This window comes from Notamacropus eugenii, chromosome 4 (genome assembly GCF_028372415.1).
Source record: "Notamacropus eugenii isolate mMacEug1 chromosome 4, mMacEug1.pri_v2, whole genome shotgun sequence".
NCBI classification, from domain to species: Eukaryota; Metazoa; Chordata; class Mammalia; order Diprotodontia; family Macropodidae; genus Notamacropus; species Notamacropus eugenii.
Genome location: NC_092875.1, coordinates 133789576 through 133811064, shown reverse-complemented (window position 1 = coordinate 133811064; position 21489 = coordinate 133789576). Strand labels below are relative to the sequence as shown.

At 37.5% G+C, this 21489-nt stretch overlaps 1 protein-coding gene and 1 pseudogene across 3 annotated transcripts in view; both read right to left on the bottom strand.

Annotated features, from left to right (window-relative positions):
- CSMD3 (CUB and Sushi multiple domains 3) overlaps positions 1–21489 on the bottom strand; it is a 1632969-nt gene that overhangs the window by 1484722 nt on the left and 126758 nt on the right. The window lies entirely within an intron of this gene.
- On the bottom strand, positions 16526–17086 carry LOC140498255 (transcription initiation factor TFIID subunit 13 pseudogene; annotated as a pseudogene).

Here is a 21489-nt window from a genome sequence, read left to right as displayed (position 1 = left end):
GAGACAACTCCATAGTTGAAAATCCTTACTGTTTGCCGCAGCAGGGAAGCAATTAACAAGAATTGTTAAGGACTGAGAATCTTATTTCCACCCAATATGGAAAACAGAATTTCCCAGTCACCCCTGTAGAGTGAGTAGTGTTTGTATATTTGTTATTTAGGCTAAAAGTACAGGATGGTCTCTTTCCAAGAGGAGAAGATAAAGGAGCCTGAAGATTTCACCTTCATTCTTCTATTTATCTGGGGCAGTTGAGGCTTTAAAAATAAAGCAAGAAGGACTTCAATTAGAAAAAAAAAAAAAGCTTAAAATGATGATGACATAGTAGAGGAAAACCCTGCCATATAACAGGAGGCTGGAAGTTAGGAGAATGTTAGGAAGTTAGGACAATACATGGAAACCTAGAACCAACAGATACAGAAACAACAAAAAGTTCTCCCAGTCCCAAAACCAAAAAACAACCCCAATATATTCTGAAGAGGAAGAAACTGGCTGTTTGCTCTGTCTTGAATAATTGTGTAAATCTAGCTATCAAAGAAGAGATTATCCAGTGAGGTCAAATGAAATAGGATGGTGCAAGTTGACAGGGAGCACATGAAATAAAATTTATAAACAACTTTACAAAACTTAAAGGGTGATGTGATTTTTGGGGTTTTTTTTGGGGGGGGTGGAATTCTGCAAAGCCAATGAAGTGAAAAAAAATCTCACATTATATGCAATGTTTCACACTCATGAACCCCCACTTCTACAAAGGAATATAGGGAAGTGTCTTATCTTTGTTCTTTGAAGCCAGGCTTGTTCTTTATAATATATTTGTGCATGTTCCACAACATTCAGGTTTGATTTCTTTGTGGTTTTTATTTTCCCATTGATATTGTTAAAGTGCAACATACTTGCTGTTATTCTTATTACATATTACTTTAGCTGACCTGAAGCTTACTTTCATCTTCTATAATATGAGGGGGCTGAGTGAGATGATCTTTATGATGTCTCTCACCCCTAAATATGAGTCTTTGAATTCATTCTTAGCTCTAGGGAGTATAACTAGGAGTAATGACTAGAATTTGCAGAAACAAAAAATTGGTCTTCATGTAAAGAAAAACCTCCTAAAAATTAGAACTATACAAAAGGACAACCTCTCTTACGTGGAGGTCAAAAACATCACCACCATCATTACCAACATCTTTCACCAAAAAAAAAATAAAATGAAACAAAATAAATGTGAACTCTAATACCTTAAGAATGACTTTGTCCTAAGTTTTCTAGCAAAAAGTTTTCTAGCAAAAGTTCCAATAACCACTCATTATGCATTGTGTGGAGGGGATTCTCAATCTGACACAACATGGACCAGATGAATTCTGCATAGTATCTTCCAATTCTGAGATTTTGTGAAAGATGGTTCCAATTCAGATATGTGTTGGACTCAGCATCTCAAGTCCTTTCCAAGGCTAAGACTCTGGGATTCTACTCAAGGATGAGCTGGAACACCAACAGCCTGGCCCCACAATGACAGAAATATTCCCCTGTGCTAGATCATAATGTATTTGTGAACTCTCTACCCTATTAAAGCACCAGCTTCTCATGTGTGGGACCTGCCCCTCACATAAGAGAGTACTGCCCTGTTGACACAGATCATTTTTGACCTGGCTGCTTTCCATCTTCAGTGAAGAATCATTTGCATAATGGTGTTTTCCAAAGGAAAGAACACTGGAAAGCTTGTGCTGGCATCTTTTAGGTATGTATTTCTATCCATGAAATATAAACTGGCTAGACTTGTCTTTTTCTTATCCTCAACTGATCAACCAATAAACAGTTTATTATGTTCCAGAAATTGTGCTGAAGACTGGAAATACAAGGCAAAAATAGTTCCTTAAGGAGCTTACAACTTATTTTAGTTTTTGTATTGGGATGGGTGGCACACAAATGTATACTCATAATAGTAGATGTATATACACAATTTGTACACATATTAGTAGATATCATATAGATACATATGAAAAGTAAATACTATGTGAATTTTTTAAAAGATATTACCTCCTGAAGGGTTTAGGAAAAGCTTCATATAAGAGGTGGCATATAAATTGAGTTCTAAATTTTGAGGAAGTTATGTATTGTATAAGGTACAGATGAAGAGGGAATATAATCCAGGCACAGAGGGAAAGTTTTTGTAAAAGCATGGATGCTAGAAATAGAATATTGCGAGAAACAATATGAGTGTCAGTTTGTCTGTATTGTAAAGTGTTAGGAGGAGGAATAATATGTAACAATCTTTGAAAGGTGGGATAGAACCAATTGATGCCTTTTTATGTGATCCCAGATACAATAGGTGGCCACTGGGAACTTACTGAGCAGATGGGTTACAAGGCAAAACTTTTGCTTTATGAATATCTGATTGGTAGATGTGTGGAGAATGGACTTAAGCGGGGGGGAGGTGAAGTAGGGAGGTTATTTCTACAGTCGAGGTGATGTGCAATTATATCCTTAACAAGGGTGGTGGTTATGTGAGAAGGGTATGAATATGAGGAATAAGGGTAAGTGTAGCAGCATTGGAAAATGATTGAATATGTGAAGGAACGGGAGCAAATGAACCTGGATGACTAGAAAATTAGTGTTATCCTTCACAAAAATTGGAAAGTTAGGATAAATACATTGCAAATATACACATTTCCCTTTTGATGAGTCCTCTGAGTACTGGTTAGAGGTCAAAAGTATGCTATCCTTTGTCTTCCAAAGTGATCTTTGATCTATTACTGGAGAGAGCATGGCAGACTGCACATGTTCAGTTAATAGAGGTTTGGGGGAAGTTGCCCTGTTGTGATCTGTCCTCAGATAAGTCTGTGGAGTCAGTGTAGAAAAAACTCCTAAGGAAAATATAGTAGCCTTATAACACCTAAGAAGAGTTTAGGTAGAAGTTGATGAGGCAATATAAGGTATTTTAAAATCAAGCAACACTGATTTGTCTTGGAGTCAGAAGATTTAGATTCTAAATCTGGCTCCAGTATTTATTTATGTTGTGATCTTTAGTAAATCACTTTAAGTTTTTCTTATCTTAAATTTTCTGAATTTCTTTCTCTATAAATGGGAGTAGAGTGCTAGCTTCCGAGCCAAGATAACCTGGACTCAAGTGCTTCCTGACATACTGACTGTGTGACGCAGGGCAAATCATGTAACCTCTTGGGGCTCTAGTCACCTAGATCTCCAAGACTATAAATTGAAGGGAAGCTGTCAACTTGCATTGGTAGAGAAAGTACCATGCCAGGAGCTCCATATGCCAAGGAAATCACTGGTTCCCTCACCCCCATTCCTATGCCCGATAGAATTCATGCTATCCATGTCACAGAATTGGTGACAGGAAAGTACTTTGTAACCTGAAAAAATGAGATATACACATAAGACATTTTTCTGATTCTTATTTGTCACAAAATTAATCCTTTACAAAATAGGGCTTTATTTGAATACAATTTTAACACATTAAGGTGGATTTTAAGAATAACAAATATTCTTCTGCTTGTAAAGCAAGGATGAGTATTCCCACAACTAATGCAGACTGCAATGATTTTCACCTTAGTAAATGGTCTTCATGCACACTCTAGCCAAAAAAATATAATTTCCTAGTGGCCAACCTTCTGCTGATGAGAGCCCTCTCTGAATTTAGCTGGGCTTACTCTCAGCCGACAGACACACAATCTGTCACCAGGTCTTGCTTGAAACTTTTCCAGCTTAGTAGGACTTGGCAGGGATTGTGACCTTTTGGTACACGTGGTTTTTGAGACACCAGGTTGTCTCCAAGCTACTGTTAGGTATAAAAGGAGAATTTCAGAGAAGTTATCATTACTTTATCTGACTTTTTCCAATCTTGTTTTAGTATATATCGAAGCAGAATTCTTTCTTTAATCACTTTGCTTAGATAACAACAAGAATTGCTTAACAACAAAAACAGCTCACATTTTCTATTTACAACCCTGTCAGGTAAATAGTACAAATATTTTTATCCCCACTTTACAGATGAGGAAACTGAGACTATGAGAGGTTAAATGACTTATCCAGAGTCACACAGCAGTTAAGTTCTTGAAGTGGAATTCGAACTCAAGTCTTTTGGCTCTAAGTCCAGTGTTCTATTGTCATTCTATCCATGAATATTTTCTACATTCTGAGCCAAAGCTTATAAACACTCTAGCTTAAGATCATAGTGAAGCTATAATTATGAAAATATTGTTACCATTATTCTAGGACTAAAATTCATTCTGTTCAGAGAAAACTAATATGAGTCCACCATTTTTAGATTAGTGACATCTAGGCATAGTGGCTAGAGCTTTGGCCTTAGAGTTAAGATGATTTGAGTTCAAGTCCAAACTGTGATGACTAACTGCCCATTCACTAAATTTTTTGATGTTACACCCAAATCATTGACAACACACTGCAGCTCAAATTCAAATCAGAATTGGTGGGAGATTCATTACCTAGAGTTCCCTTTTTCAATAATAATATGTATGATCTAAAAGAAAAGAAATTTAAAAACAAAAATCTTTTCCAATATAGCCCAAAAAATAAGCTTTGGCCCGGAAACATCATCATAACCCTGTTTATTTTACTTTACCCATTCTAACACAGAACCAATACTGGAAAATCACACTACTTAGGGGAAATCAAAGGTAACACCTTAGATTAAATGCCTGATATTAAGGTTCCCTTCAGCTCTAAAGTTCTATGCTTTTAATCCCAAGATAAAAATGGATAGGAGATCTCTCTACTGGTATGGAGAGTCTGTAGTTATTATTAATACAGCATACCCCTTGCTTGATCTTCTAAACATATTTCATGAAGCAGTTCTTTTATTTTTTTCAATAAGGCATACTCCCTTCTTCCCCACGATGGTTAATCAAAAGCCAGTCACGTCTTCTCATCACATGAGATACTCATTCATATCATTCTATATACTCCACATAGAGTAAGCCATCAATACATAGCAATAAAAATGCCTGCCTATCATATAGGCATATATCTGTAAAACGAGTCTATTTAACCAGAGAATCTCTGAAATTCCTTCTAGATCTAACATTTTATAATATCTGAAATATTCTGACTTATTCTACATCTCTCTATAAATATAGCCCATTTCAAAAGTACTTGACATGCAACAGTAAAATCTTTGTGGGAAGAATCAAAATCAATTAAAATTGTGTTACATATATTGGGTGTATATGAGAATAGTACAGACATCTCACAGTACTCTCCTTTAAATACTCTGTGTCCTAGCCAAAGTAGTCTACTTGCTGACCCCCTTATAAGACTCTCTATTTCTCACCTCTGTTTTTATACAGCTTGTCCCCCTTGCCTAATCTGGCCTTCTTCCTCACTTTTGACTGTTTGAACTGCTAAGTCCCTTCAAGGCTCTGCTCCTGAAAACTGTGAAAACCATTCCTTTATTCTCCCAGTTTATTTCCCAACTTGGCTGATTTTGGCTTCTTGCACATGGCTTAGTGCATTTAATGACTTTTGACAATTTAAAACATAATCACAGAATAAAACTGTAAAAATCAAGGATATTAGAGAACTTATAGAGGATACAGAGGACACATAATAATACTTGGAACGCATGAATTCAAAAGTAAAGATTTCTCTTTTATAAAACTAGGAGTATCTTCCTTTGGTTGCCCAGCAAAAATGTTGTACCAATTTATCTGATTTCAAAGCATGTTTAACAAAATGATGAACGGTATTTTCACATTTTCACTGACATCTTAGCACACAATATATGTCAAGGATGATATAACATCTTTGATTATTTTTTTTAAGTATTCATTGCAGGAGTGGGAGAAGTATTTGATGGCAGCTACTTATTTATCCAAAGCAAAGGGCAGGAGGAGGGAAGGTAGGAGTCTAAATATATGTAATGAGAGTAGGCAGGGATCAACAGTACTTGGGAAAGATATATTATTCTTTTTAGATTTCTTACACCTTTATTTAAGATACCAACTTCAATAACTGCAGTAACTGAAAAGTTCCATCTACTGGCCTTCAGGTGCACTGCAAAACTCAGTATGCCAATTTCTAATTAAAATTTGAGCATACTAATTCATATTCTTTATGGAGTAATCCTAGTATAATCGTCCCTTCAATTATTGAAAACTAAACGTATGTATCTTATTCTGAACATGTATAACACAATATAGCCTATAAGCCAAGGAATCCAAGACTGGGTGAGTGGATAGGTGGAGGAAAGAACAAGAATTCTGTGGCTGCATTCTAGGCTTGTGTTACTGGCACCATTAAATGTATATATTTTTTTAACTCTTATCATGACTACAATTCCTGACTATGTTATTTTAGTATCAAGGGATACTAAAGATATAGTATGATTACAATATGTTTAGACTGAGTACTTTCTTACCATAGTAGCTAAACTCTTCTTAGTAATTGAATGAGGTAATTCTTTAATACAATCCAATTCACATATTTCAGAAAAAATACATACCATTGATTATGTTATATTCTGGAGATGCGAAAACACCACTCAAACAGTCCTTACTCTCAAGGAACTTATTTTGGGGGAGTTTGGGGGAGGGGGGAGAGAGACACAATGAGAGAACATTTCAGGCGTGGGGGAACAGCCAGTAAAAATGTCCAATTAGTAGACTGTCTCATATGAGGAACAACAAGGAGGCCAGTATCATTAGATTGAAGAGTACATGCAGGAGAACTGTAGAGGGGATGTGAGGATGGGATTAGGTCATGAAGTGCTTTGAATATCAAAGAAGATTTTGTATTTGATTACAGAATCAATAAGAACCTACTAAAGTTCATTGGGTCAGGGTAGGGGTTGATATGATTGGATCTGTGCTATAGAAAAAATTACTTTGGAAGCTGAGAGGAAAATAGATGGGAGCAGTAAGAGATGAGGCAGGTAGACTGTAATGGTAATTTAAATGGGAAGATCTTTCCCACTCATTAATATGCCCATGTGACCTGCCTGGGTAACATGGAAATATGAGTCACATGAAGTCTGTGGTGAGAGGAGTTTGCTAATTGGGTGGAACAGGAAGAGGTGGAACAAGAAAGATGGAACAGGCAGAGGTAGAGCCAGAGCAGAGCTGAGGCAAAATTAGTGAGAGAGCAGTCAGAGTTAGGAAGGATGCTGGCAAGAAGGCAGCTGGTGTGAGTGAAAGAGCTTGTTTGAGATTTTGTTTAAGGGAACTGGTTTGTGGGAAGCCTACCAGGGAGAAGCCTTGGGGATGGTATCATCCTCTGCATTGTTATTGTGCATAGATTGTGATGAATTCTGAATCCATCTAGGGTCTGAATAAATGTTGTGGTTCTGTCTTCCATGTGGAGTCTGTTGTATTTCGCGATTCAGAATTTCTCTAGGATATTCATGACCACTGTAAGTGCTATGAATATCATATTGGTGCTACATCAACCCACCAACAAGCTTTTTCAATAGTGTAGGAGTGAGCTAATGATGGCCTATACCAGTGGGGTAGCAGTATCAGAAGAGAAAGGAGCATATTTGAGGGATGTTACAAAGATTATTACTAGGGAGTTGCTTGGGACTTTTAAAGGTTAAGTGATTTGTCACTTTTCACATAGCATGTATCTTTCTAGGGGCAGGACTTCAACCAAGACCTTCCTGATTCCAAGGTCAACCTATCTGAGGTTTTCTTTTACTGAAGAGGCATAGAAATCTACTTCCCATTTAACACTGGTCTTAAAAGAATATGGATTTGTAATAGGTAAGTTAATGTTTAACTTTCTTTGAAGACAATAAAGCCTCATTTCAAACTTATATCTATGAAAAATGTAATAGGAATAGTAACTGAACATTTATAATATGCACATTGTAACTGCATCATTGTTTAAATTACCAAGCACTATACAGAGCAATATAAATCATGTGAACTGAAAGTAGAATCTTGAGTTCATTAAATACTGCTTCTATCAAGCAAATCTTCATGCCTAACTGACAATTTCTAAACATGCTTGATTTTGTCTTGCCTTTATATGTGAGCATAGATATTTGCATAAGGATCAGACAGATCTCAAAGGAGAGAACTTGAGTAGGTTTTAGCATGCATATCAATATATACTCTTCTGGTCACGTCCACGCAGGCAGATGCTCCAGAGAGCTCTCCAGTATCTCTCTGGTTAACCCAGGATTTTTTTTCTGCATAGAATCTAATGCAAATTCCAAAGGTTACTACTGAAGCTGAACCAGCACTCTTTTCAGGCATCTATTCTGAAACCTGAACTGCTTGCATAGAGTTGAAAATGTTTGCATCCAGGGAATTTCTACTGTCAGCAATGATTAGGTAAGATTAGATTGCATCTTAAAATTTCACTTTTGGTCTCATCACTTACTAATAAGGTGTATTTGTGAAAGCTTTACCTGTAGCTGGGAACTGATATTAAAAAAAAAAAAAACCACAGATGAACATTTCATCAATAAGTTAAAGTATTATGGTACATAGGCCAAGATATGAAGTGGGCAAACTTTGCCTCTGTTGCAGGGGTTCTTATTTTGTGTGTCGTGGACCCATTTAGCAACCTGGTAAAGTCTGTGGACCCTTTCTCAGATTAGTATTTTTAAGTGCATAAAATAAAATAAAAAGGATCAAAATGTAAACAGATTTTATTGAAATGTAATTATTATTTTTTTTAATTTTATGAACCCTATGTTAAGACCCCCTGCTTTCCCATCCTTTTCAATGTCATTTTTCATCCTTTTGGTCCCCTCATTTTGTTCCCTATGCCTTCCTAAGAATCCCTTTTCTTGTGCCTGAGAGAAGGGTAGTCTCTGTTCTCAATGCCTAGAATATTCTCCTTCCTTTCTCTATCTCTTAGCTTCTTTGTCTTTCTTTATGCTTCAGCTTAAATCTCCCCTTCTGCAAAAGGCCTTTCTTGGCTCCTCTAGCAGTTAATGTTATCCCCTCTAATATTACCTTCCATCTTAAAAGACTGTCTTGCATCCTGGGCCATCTCCAGTCATCCTGATGAATATCTGGTCACTGGATTCAGATGGCTCTAGAGAAGAAGTGAGGCTGGTAACCTGCACAGCCCTCCCTCACTCACTCAAAACAAAGTCAAGTGCAAGTGTCATCATTTCTCTGATGGCATGGTCTTCTTTGGCAATGAAGAATGAACACAAGAACAAGACCTTCCATCTACTCTGAATATATCTTGTACAAACCTAGTTATTTTTTGTCTTATTCCTTAGACAGCATGATTTTTGTAGAGAAATGTGTTTGCCTTACAAGAACTTAATACAGGGCCTGGAACACAGTAATCACTGAGTAAATGTTTAATGAATGACTGGTTTGTATCTCCTGTGCCTAACACTATAGCTTGAACATAGTAGGCATTTAAGAAATATTTGTTGGTTGAATGATAAATTTATTGTCCTTTTTCCTTCATTTTTTCCATGTTTATTATTTATGTGCCCTCGAGGATAACATACATAGTTTGCCCATCAGTAGATATATCTAGGGCACACAATACAGATGGATAATGAGCCAGGCCCAGAGTTGAATACTAAAAGGGAGGGCTGGATTGCCTCCAGAAAATTTTAAAGTTCCCTTCAAAGCAAAGGCCCAATTTTTTAATCCTATCAATAACATTCCAACCAGTATTCAATCAGAATTGTTGTATGGTAGTGAAACATGAAACACAGGTGGAGCCAAGATGACAGAGTAACAACACTGACATTTTAGAGTGTTCCCACCAAGTCTAGCCAAATACCTGTAAAAAATGTCTCTAAACAAATTCTAGAGGTACAGAACCCACAGAATGACAGAGTGAAGCAAATTTTCAGCTGAAGACAGCCTGGAAAGTCACCAGGAAGTGCTTATTATGCCACACTGGAAGCAGAGAGAGTCCAGTGTGGGCCATGAGTGCATAGAGGGGACCTGAGCAGGCCTTGGGGAGACTGAATCTCTTGCACCTGTGAGAGTTTCCAGACTTCAGGATCCCAAAACACCAAGGACAAATTGGGAGGTCAGTGGAAAAAGCTGTGGGACCAGTGTAGGAGAGTGCGGTGGTCTGGCCCCAGCCCCAGGGTGGCAGAGGGTGAAAGGGGTGGAGGAACCCTCGGCATTCACAGCAGCACCAGGGGCAGAGACAGTGATGTTTCTGGAGCTCCAGACCCAAAGATTGTGGGGAGAATCAAGGGGCTAACAATATACCTCCCACCCCTACTGGAAAAAGAGAACTACCTTGACAAAGAGGTCAAAAGGCAAATAAATGGCTGGGGAAATGAGCAAAAATCAGAAAAAGAATCAGACTATAGAATTCTACTTTGGTGACTAGGAAAACAAAAGCATGCAAACAGAAGAAAACAAAGTCAAAGCTCCTTCATCCAAAGCCTCCAAGAAAAATATGAGCTGGTCTCAGACAATGGAAGAGTTCAAAAAGGATTTTGAAAATCAAGTAAGAGAAGTAAAGCAAAAATTGGGAAGAGAAATGAGAGTGATGCAAGAAAATTATGAAAAATGAGGCAACTGCTTGCTAAAGGAGACCCAAAAAGAATGCAGAAGAAAATAAAACTATAAAAAACTGGAGTAACCCAAATGGTAAAATAAATCCAAAAAGCTGATGAGGAGAAGAATGTTCTAAAAAGCAGAATTGATCAGATGGAAAAGGAGATCCAAAAACTCACTGAAAAAGTAATTCCTTAAAGATTAGAATGGAGCAGATGGAAAGTAATGACTTTATGAAAAATCAAGAAATTGTAAACAAAAATCAAAAGAATGAAAAAAATAGCAGACAATGTAAAATATCTCATCAGAAAAACAACTCTCCTGGAAAACAGATCCAGGAGAGACAATTTAAAAATTATGGGACTACCTGAAAGCCATGATCAAAAAAAAACAAAGACCCTAGACATCATCTTTCATGAAATTATCAAGGAAAACTGCCCTGATATTCTAGAATCAAATGGTAAAAAAAATGTTGAAAAAATTCACCAATTGCTTCCTGAAAGAGATCCCAAAAGAAAAACTCCTAGGAATATTGTAGCCAAATTCCAGATTCCCCAGATCATGGAGAAAATATTGCATGCAGCAGAAAGAAACAATTTGAGTATTCTGGAAATACAATCAGGATAACACAAGATCTACCAGCTTCTACATTAAGGGATCGAAGGACTTAGAATATGATATTCCAGAAGTCAAAGGAGCTAGGATTAAAGCAAAGAATTACCTACCCAGCAAAACTGAGAATAATACTTCAGGGGAAAAAATGGTCATTCAATGAAATAGAGAATTTTCAAACATTCTTCATGAAAAGACCAGAGCTGAATAGAAAATTTGACTTTCAAATACAAGAATCAAGAGAAACATGAAAAGGCAAACAGGAAAGAGAAATTGTAAGGGACTTACAAAAGTTAAACTATTTATATTCCTACATGGAAAGATATTATTTATAACTCTTGAGACTTTTCTCAGTATTTGGGTAGCTGGAGGGATTATATACATATAGATAGAGGGAACAGGGTGAATTGAATAGGGAGGGATGATATCTAAAGAAATAAAATTAAAGGATGAAAGGAATATATTGGGAGGAGAAAGGGAGAAATGGAATGGGGCAAATTATCGATCATAAAAGAGATAAGAAAAGCTTTTTCAATGGAGGGGAAAAGGAGGGAGGTGAGAAGGAAAATTGAAGCTTACTCTCATCACATTTGGTGTAAGAAGGGAATAACATACACACTCAATTTGGTATGAAAATGTATCTTACACTACAGGAAAGTAGGGAAGAAAGGGATAAGTGGATTGTGGGGGGGGGTGGAATGATAAAAGGGAGGGCAAATGGGATGGGGGGGTACTTAGAAGTAAACACTTTTGGGGAGAGACAAAGTCGAAAGAGAGAATAGAATAAATGGGGGACAAGATAGGATGGAGGAAAATACACATTACTTTTATGGAAGTCTTTTGCATAACTACACATGTATAACCTATATTGAATTGCTTGCCTTCTCAGTGGGAATGGGTGGGGAGGGAGAAAGGGAAAGAAGTTGGAACTCAAAGTTTTAAAAATGAGTTTTAAAAATTATTTTTACAATAAGATATACAGGGAAATAAGATAAACTGGTAATGTGGTATTGAAATCTATCTTACCCTACAAGAAAACAGAGGAGATAGGGATAAGGGAAAGGTAGGGTGTGACAGAAGGGAGGGCAGATTGGGGAAAGGGGTAATCAGAATGCCTGGTGTCTTGGGGTGGAGGGAGGGGAGGGATAGGGAGAAAATTTGGAACTCAAAATCTTGTGGAAATGAATGTTGAAAACTAAAAATAAAAAAAAAAGAAACATGGAACACAACAATTCCCAAAGAATTAAAAAAGGATTTTCACACAGAGGGCACTGGAGCGGTTCGGAGTGAGTATAAAGAGTCTATAACCAAAGAGTAATCTCAAAGAATAAGGGTAAAGGATTTCATTAAGGAAATACATGATAGGGAGAAAAAGTGGGTTGATCATCTGATAAGGACAATGGGAAAATGGCAGATAGCCAGATTCGCTAGCATTCCCTGGAGATTGGAGAAAAGGGAGATGGCCCCCAGCACATCAAATTGAGTTCCCTAGGGTGAACTTATAGGAGGACATGGATAATAATCACACAGGTTGAGTTGGCATGGATCATTGGAGGCAACTTCCAATTTGCTGAAATCACAGGATCATTTTAATTTATTTGAGGTTGACAATGCTCTTGGGCAAGACACACAAACTGTTGGTTTTCTCATCACTACAGTAAAGGGATTTGGTTAAATGACCTATGAAATCTCTTTACCTTTAAATGTATGATCTTATGACCCAAAACTCTTATCAAAGTCACATCTCCTCAGAGTTGTGATTTTATCTAGATGACACAGTAGATAGAGCATTGGGCTTGGAATCACATTTAAATGTGCCTTTCTGTAATTTCTATTCATTGCTCCTAATTCTCCCCTTTGGAGCCAGAAAAAAAAATCATTCAATCAATAAACATTTAATTAAATATCTACTACATGTCAGGCACTGTGGCAAGTGCTAGAGATGCAAAAAGAGCCAAAAAACAGTCAAAAAGCTCACAATTTAATGATGAAGACAACAAACATATATATACAAACAAGCTACATATAGGATAAATAGAATATAATTAAAAGAGGGAAAGCACTGGAATTAAGAAGGATTGAAAAGGCTTCCTCTAAAATATGGAATTTTAGTTGGGACTTGAAGGAATCCAGGGAATCAAGTAGATGGAAATGAGGAATAAAAGCATTCCAGGCCTGGAGGACAGTCAGTGAAAATTCATGGAACTTTGAAATGGAGTGTCTTTTTTCATAGAAGAGGAAGAAGATCAACATCATTAGTTCAAAGAGTGTATTTTGGGGAGTAAAGTATAAGAAGACTGTTAATGTAGGAAAGGGCTAGGTTATTATGGGCTTTGAACGTCAAACAGAGGATTTTGTCTTTGGTCCTGGAGGCAGTAGGGAGCCATTGCAGTTTATTGATTGGGGGACAGGGAGGTTATGTGACATGGTTGGATCTGCACTTTAGCAAAATCACTTCAGTGACTAAACGGAGGATATGTTGCAGAGGAGAGAGACTTGGGCAAGTAGACCCACAAGCAGACTTTTGAAATAGCCCAAGTGTGAGCTGATAAAGGACTGTACCAGAGTGGTGGCAGTGTCAGCAGAGAGAGAGGAATGTATTCAAGAGATGTTGCCCAGGTGAAATTCAAAAAACTTAGTAAGAGATTGAACTAGGGGAGTATGAAAGTACTATATTACTTTACAATAATATATAAAATAATGAAGGGAAGGTTTAGTGGAAAAGATTATGAGTTCCATTTTAAACATATTTTGGTTAAGATGTTTAATGGACATCTGGTTTGAGATGTCTGCAAGGCAGTTGGAGATGCAAGATTGGAGGCCAAAAGAGAGATTGGGGCAGGATAGCTAGATGTGAGAGTATCAGAGATGATAATTAGATCCATAGGAGATGATGAGATTGCCAAGTAGAGTTGTATAGAGGGAGAAGAGAGAAGGTTCAGGACTCCTCTTAGGAGTCTTCCAATTAGGGTGCATGATCTGGATGAATATCCAGCAAAGGTGACTGAGAATGACTAGTAAGATAGGTAGAAAAAGAACCAGGAGAGGATAGTTTTCTAAAAACCTAGGGAAGAATATCAGAGAACAAGAGGGTGATTGGAGAGGCTACACAGAGGAGGGGTAGAAAAATTGAGAAAAGGCTTTTGGCTTTGGCAACTAAGTGGTCATTGATAACTTTGGAGAGAGTAGTTTTGGTGGAATGATATGGTTGGAAACCAGATTGTAAGGGGTTAAGAAGAGAATGAGAAGAGAGAAGTTGGAAGCACCTATTGTAGTTTAGCCACAAAGGGCAGAAGAGATATAAGATAATTGTTCACAGGGATAAAAGGATTAAGTGAAGATTTTTTAGAATGGGGTATACATGGGCATGTTTGTATACAGTAGGGAAGCAGCCAGTAGATATGGAGAGATTGAAAATAAATGGCAAAGTAAGGGTAACAGATGGGATAATTTATTGGAGGAGAGAGGAAGAAATGGGATTGCTTGAATAGGTAGAGGGGTTAGCCTTGGAAAGGAGAAAGGCCACTTCATCTAAAGCTTAATTCCTCATTTTGATAACAACTCTTTAAATATTTAAAGGTAGCTATTATGACCCAATTAAGTCTTACCATATATCACTAGTTCCTTTAAGTGATTTTCCTGTGGCACAGAACTGGGGACTCTTAAGCATCCTGGTTGTTGATACATAAGTTAAGCTGAAACAAATATTCTAATTGTTCATAATACCAATGAAGACAATTGTCAGTTAACAAATATTTAGTAAGTACTTATTATATGCCACACACTGTGCTAAGTTGCCCACATACTCCCTTTATTCCTTCTGACCATATTTCTATTTTTACATAGCTGTAAGAATGGACTATTAAATAAGTTGAACATTTTCTGGTCTCTTTATCCTATACAATATTTAATTAGTGTCAGAGTCATATCATGCCATTTGGGGGCATTATCCAATCTGGCAATATTCAAGCCTTAGATAAAAATCACCCCCATTCTAATTACTTACATTTTTTTACATGTCTCGTACATATTTCTAGGCCCTAATTATCCTATGTATCTCTACCCATATAAGTGTATCAACCATTATGGATAGTATTTTATTAGCTTCATTACACAGAGGGGTTGTCCTTTGTCCTTGAAGAGGACCAAAATGGCATCACTATGCTAGAGTCAAGTTACAGTGTGTCCACCTATGGCTGATCAGACCAATATAAGCTTGGAATGCTCTACGACAAGTTGGGCGCAAGTAGTTCATAGGAACATTTGCAGTGGATTCTCTAAATTTGCACATATCACATTCCTTTTGAGCTACTTCAATGCTACTTTGCTCACAGAGCATGCCACCTTATCTGATGATGACATGTCATGCTGGGTAGTCCTGTACCAATGTCTACCATGTCACGCAATCAATTCCAAAGTTCTTTTTTTTTTTTTTCTTAATTTTCATGGATGATTTTATTCTTAATATAAAAAATTAGGATAGCAGGATTTCCCAAGTATTGATTTATATTGTTCACAACCAGCATGTAAAAGTATAGTTTCACACAAAAAGGACTTTTCAATGATTCCCTAAACTGTTTTTCCAATTCTAATAATATTAAACTAAATATAGTAATAATTTAATACATTATGGTTAAATACACACAAAACTTACATATCCCGAGGTACGTAGCAGCACCTACAATCACGTGTGTAGATGCTGGCAGATATTTCCACAAAGAACAAAGTAAATTCTAAAAGCAAATTTTAAAGTACTGACATTTTTACTAAAATTCAGAGTGCCTGCATTTATACTCCTTTAAGTGTTTCAGAATTTAAATCCTTTCTGTGAAGATTAATTTTCCTAAAACTCAAACCATCAGTCTAGTAGGCCCAAAAGGTTTTTAATCAGAACCAAAAAAACTCTCAAATTATCTTAAGTTTTCACGTGGAACTTTGAAAATAAAATTGCTTTTGATATCCAGTGAAAGAAAATAAAACAGTCTTTTGAGAAATCTAATCTTAGGGAAAAAAATATGGAACTCTTTTCCTTTTTTTCCTTAAGAGAAACTGACAGCACTTTAAGAATACAAGCCAACACAGAGTATGTGGCAATCTATAAAATCATTATTTGTCTGAGAATTTGAAAGTAGCCAGGAAATTTGTTTTATGAATCACAAAACCAAAAAGGCTAATGTTTAGATTTCACATATCAAACTGTTATAATATAAAACTTCAGGGGCAAAAAGGAGACCAGAACATAAATACTTAGTTTAAATTGTCTATCACCACAAAAAGACAGGATGATCTGTATGGTTTGCAGGGTATTTTAGCTTCTTTCATGACGTTGTTAAAACCAATGAGCAATTTCAAGTTTAACAAAGTGAGGCAGGCAACTCAATACCTAAATACCACTTTCAGAATCCACAGTCAAAATAAAGGCAGTATTGAAGTGCTGTTCCAATTCCCGTTGATAGTGTCAACTGGATGCAGGTAATAAAGTAATTGTAAGAAGTACTTAAATTATGTCAGGACCTTTCATTTTTAGCAAGGTGAAAAATACATAGCTCCAGTATACACACACTTGTCCTAAATGACAGGGGAACTTTGGAGAACATAAAAGATGTCAGGATCCATAGTTTGCTTCATCAAATGCTTTTCTAGCCCGTTTCAGTTCTTCATTCATAGTAAGCAAGTCTTTAACTCTGGCAAACTTCCTTGGGTCCTTTCGAATCAAGAAGACAATATCTTCCACCTGCACTCAACCTTGTCGCCCAATAGACATTGCTTTGTGAGTCATTTCAGTGATGAATTCTATGACAAGGTCTTCCAGAATATCCACTGACTCAGTGTAAGGATTTTGGTCATCACCAAAGCCATACATCATACACCTCAATTCTTTAGAGAAAAGTCTTTTCCTTTTACCCTGTCCACCATCTGCTCCTCCTCCTACATCTTCAGTATCTTCCTCAAAAGTAGGGTACTCCTCCTCATCAGCCATCCCGTCCCCGGCTCCAACCGTCAGAAATTCCTCCAAAGTTCTTAATAGAAACCTTGAGAATGTTCTTGTATGACTTTTTCTGACCACCATGTAAGTGGTTGCTCTTTGTGAGTTCTCCATCAAGGTCTTTTACACAGATATACATGTATGAGTATTCTCTTGGATTTCTTTGAAATATGAACTAACTTAAATGATTATAATGAGGGATTTTACAATATTTTCAGAGTTCAAATTTCCAGTGGACACGATGGCCAAAGCACCTGTAGTTTGCTTATTGCAAAACAATGCTTTTGCTGTGCTTGTATAATTGTACCCATGTGCTTGTTCCTGCCAAAAATTAAAGCACTAAAATGCCAGTGCTGTATTGAAGATTAATGTCGTTAGACTCCTGTGACTCTAAATTTTAAATAGAAGAAACCCACATTAATGAAATCTGAGAATTTTTTCCAGCTCTACTGCGCATCTTAGCTGTACATTTGCAAAGTTCTTGATTCATGAGACACTCACTCTGTGCAACTGAATTTCATTGGGAGTACTAATTAACCTTTTATCTTATTCCTATTAGCACAGTATATGAATCAGTGCAGATTAAATATGAACATACACATTCCTTTTGGGACTATAAGCTCTCCTCAGTCAAGACCTGTACAAATATACAAAAGAAATTTTTTTTTGTGCTTCCAGAGCTTAGAAGCTTGGAAAGAGGGTCTTTTTAAAAAATACTCTACAACAGACCATCACTACAAATAATATTTTCCACAATCTACTTCCACTTTACTTTTACAGACTTCCAAGACTTATTTCATATGACTCTTCTTCATTCACAAGGAGATATATTGATTACATGTTGATGAACACATACAGTTCAAACAGGACAAGTTTGCATCTTTAATTCATCATCATTAGGAACTAATATGCATTATGCGTACAGTAGACATTACATTTACTAGGTTTCTGGAGTGAAGAGTGTAGAGCAATTCACAGACATAGACTCTTAAGAGCTGGAAGAGACCTGAGAGATCATTTAATCCAACCTCCTCATTTAAAAAGGAAAATGCAGTTCAAAAGAAGCTATGACTTGACTAACATGTCACAGAGAGTTAGTGAAGGAGCCAAGAATAGATACTAGGTCTTTTTTTTTTTTTATTCTGAGACTTGTGCTCTTTTTAGTACAATGGGTCTTGTTCCTGGTCTGACTTTGAAGACTTTATAGTGTAATTACTGAAAACAGTTGGAAAGAAATATCAAGCCAAAAGAACAAAAATCCCTACAGTAAAAAATAAAATATTCTCATCCATCTTTACCTTTAAATAATGACTCTAAACAAATTCTTGAGCAGCAAAAAGCCACAAAGAGAAAGAGTGAAACAATTTTCCAGTGCAAGACCAATTAGAAGGTCAGCAGGAAAGGTCTGTCACATTTGGGTAAAAGTGGAACACAGACCAGAGCTGGCTGTGCTAGCACAGCCCTGGCCCCAGCAAACCAGGAGTGGGAAGGAATTGATCTAGAAGTGTTGAGAATGGTTTTGTTTTACTTTATTTCCTAGCCCATTCCTTCTCTCCAAAACTTCTGAGTTGGGAAGGACCACAAGAGCCACCCAGTTCTATCATTATCGTACAAAGAAAACACTGCAATATACGCTATGGGTGGTTTGGTTGAAGAACATAATTGAGACAGAACTCTCCTTCCCAGGGCAATTCATTCTTTGTTTGGGTAGTTCTAATTTTTAAGACATTTTTCTTCCTTTGAGTCAAAATCTTCAACTCTGATAAGAACACACTATTTGACAAAAATTGCTGGGAAAACTGGAAAAGAGCATGACACAAAAGAATGTTTGTGGTCACTCACAGATCAGAGCACAAACCAAGAGAATAGTAAACATACCTTTCCTTAGATCATACCACCTTGGAAGAACTGAAAACGTATAACTTCCTAGCCTCTGTAAACAGTTGCACAAAATCCCTGAAGCTGTCCACCCAGGAAGCACAGCCCTACTTTAGCAAAGGGTTAAAAGTAAAGGGAAGGTGAGGCGGAGTGAGGGAACATTACTCTCATAAGAACTAGCTCAGAGAGGGAATGGGGGTATAGAAATCTGTCTTACCCTACAGGAAAGTAGGAGGTGAAAGGGATGAGAGAAGGGGTGAGGTGGTGATAGAAGGGAGATATAACACCAATGCAATATTCACAGCATCCACAGCAGCCATGGATTTTCTGGCACAATTCTGAATTGCAAAACACAATAAACTCTCCACATAGAAGACAGAATCAAAATATTTATTCAGATACCAGAAAGCCAAATCCACCATAATCTATACGCAGTAACAATGCAGAGGACAACATCATCCAATATCTCAATGGCACTACAAATGGCAATGAGTACGGGATCATGAAATATCAGACCTCTATTTGAAGACAGAAAGACAGAGAGGGCAGAGGAAGAAATGAAAGTCCTAGGGTAGGAGGATTTGCCCTATTCCTCCCTAGCAAGAGAATGGGCAAAAGGCATAGGGTTTTGTAAAAACTGGGAACCGAGGCTACAGAAGGGAGAACCCAGAGACTTAAAAAGATGTGTGCAGGGAACACCAACAGAACCAGGCAAAAAAATGTGTAGGAGAGGCTAGACCTTGCTAACAACCTATCAAATTATATGTAAAAGCAGAGACTAGTTGTTGGAGGAGAAAATTCAGATGAAAGGGAGTTGGCTGGTTTGCATGAGAGGATTTACGTTCTGTGGCATTCAAATTCCCCTTTAAAAGAGCAAGCTGGAGGATCTCAGGTGGTAGGAGAAAAAGCTGTTATTAGTTTAGCTCACAGAAAGAAGCAAAACAGTAACAAGGGAAAGGATGCATGGGTGGCTTCTCAGGAAGAAGCAAAACAAGAGAATCAGGGGGCCCTCACAGTTTTGGGAGAGGTAACTGAGGATTTCACTCAGCAGGAGGTCATAGACATTTTGAGTCAGTTCACCCAAAACATGGGAGAATCGTTGGTATCTTGGATGGTGAGAATCAGTGAAAAAGATAAATTTCCTGGAGAGAGAAGAGTAAATAGCCAGCAGATTCAAAGTCAGACTAGGCTGACAATAGAATTGTTTACTGCTCTATTGAAAGCAGAGGTAGATTTAGGAAGAAGAGATGGCATGCAACTAATGAACTGTATAAAATGTATTCAAGGAAAGTGGCTTGATTTTAGACTTAACAGGGAAATAAGAGCTGCCCCTACAGATCCTCCTGAAAATATTTTATCTTTTCCACACCTGCAGGGAGAATGGGAGATTGGCCAGGCCCCAGCTCAGACTAAAGAAAGTACACCACTAACCAGAATGATGATCCCCAAACTGCAAATTGGAGAACAGTAAAAAACAGTGATTGAGGCTATTATATGGGTCCATGGACTCCAGAAGCATGGCTGACCCTATATCTACATTGCTTCTGGTTATTGTCTCCTTGTTTCCTTTTGGCTTTTTGTTTGTTCACTTTATTTGTCAGAAGGCTTAGTACCTTCCACCTGCATATACCTGATCACTTAAACTGGATGCCATCTACTGTCCATGACTGTGATGTGTCACCCTTGGAGTTGGCGTTGACCAAGCTCTAGATGCCAGCCAAAGAACTGACCCCTGGAATGGGACCTCTTTGGGCAGGGACAACTCTATATTCAATTTCAGCAGGAAGCAGCTATGGAAGAAGAGAACTTTGACCCTTAACCCAAGATTTTGGGCCCCATTCATTTGAGGGGGGAATGATGGGATATTTTGCTCAAGCCCCACCCTAAGATATTGCTTCATGTGATCTTTATGTGTGATCCCTGTTATATTGTTGTAAAGTTCCGTTGACACCATTTGCCTAAGATATTGTCTTATATGCTTATTTTCTGTTATCCCTGTTAAAATTCTGTTGATACTAGTTGCCTCACCTACCGACCTACATAATGAATATGAAATCTCTTGGGGCCACATGTAATGGTAATTTAAAATGGGAAGATCTTTCTCATTTCTCACCTGCCTGGGTCACATAGAAGCTTGAGTCACATGGAGCCTGTGGTGGGACGAGTTTGCTGAATGGCTGGAACAGGAAGGGAGGAACAAGAAGAGGTGGAAAGGTGAGAGGAAGTTAGTGAGAGAACAGTATGAACTGAAGGATGCAGGCAAGCAGGCAGCTGGCTGTGTGAGAAGGACATTTTGTTTAAGGGAAGTCTGTTTGTGATTTAAGAGACCTGGTTTGTGGGAAGCCTAGCAGGGAGATGGCTTGGGGATGGAGTTGTCCTCTGCATTGTTATTATGTATAGATTATGATGGGTTTGGCTTTTTGGTGTCTGAATAAATGTTTTGGTTCTGTCTTCCATGTGGAGAGTCTATTGCATTTAGTGATTTAGAATTTCACTGGGATATTCATGGCCACCATATGCACTGTGAATATCACATGTATCTAAAGG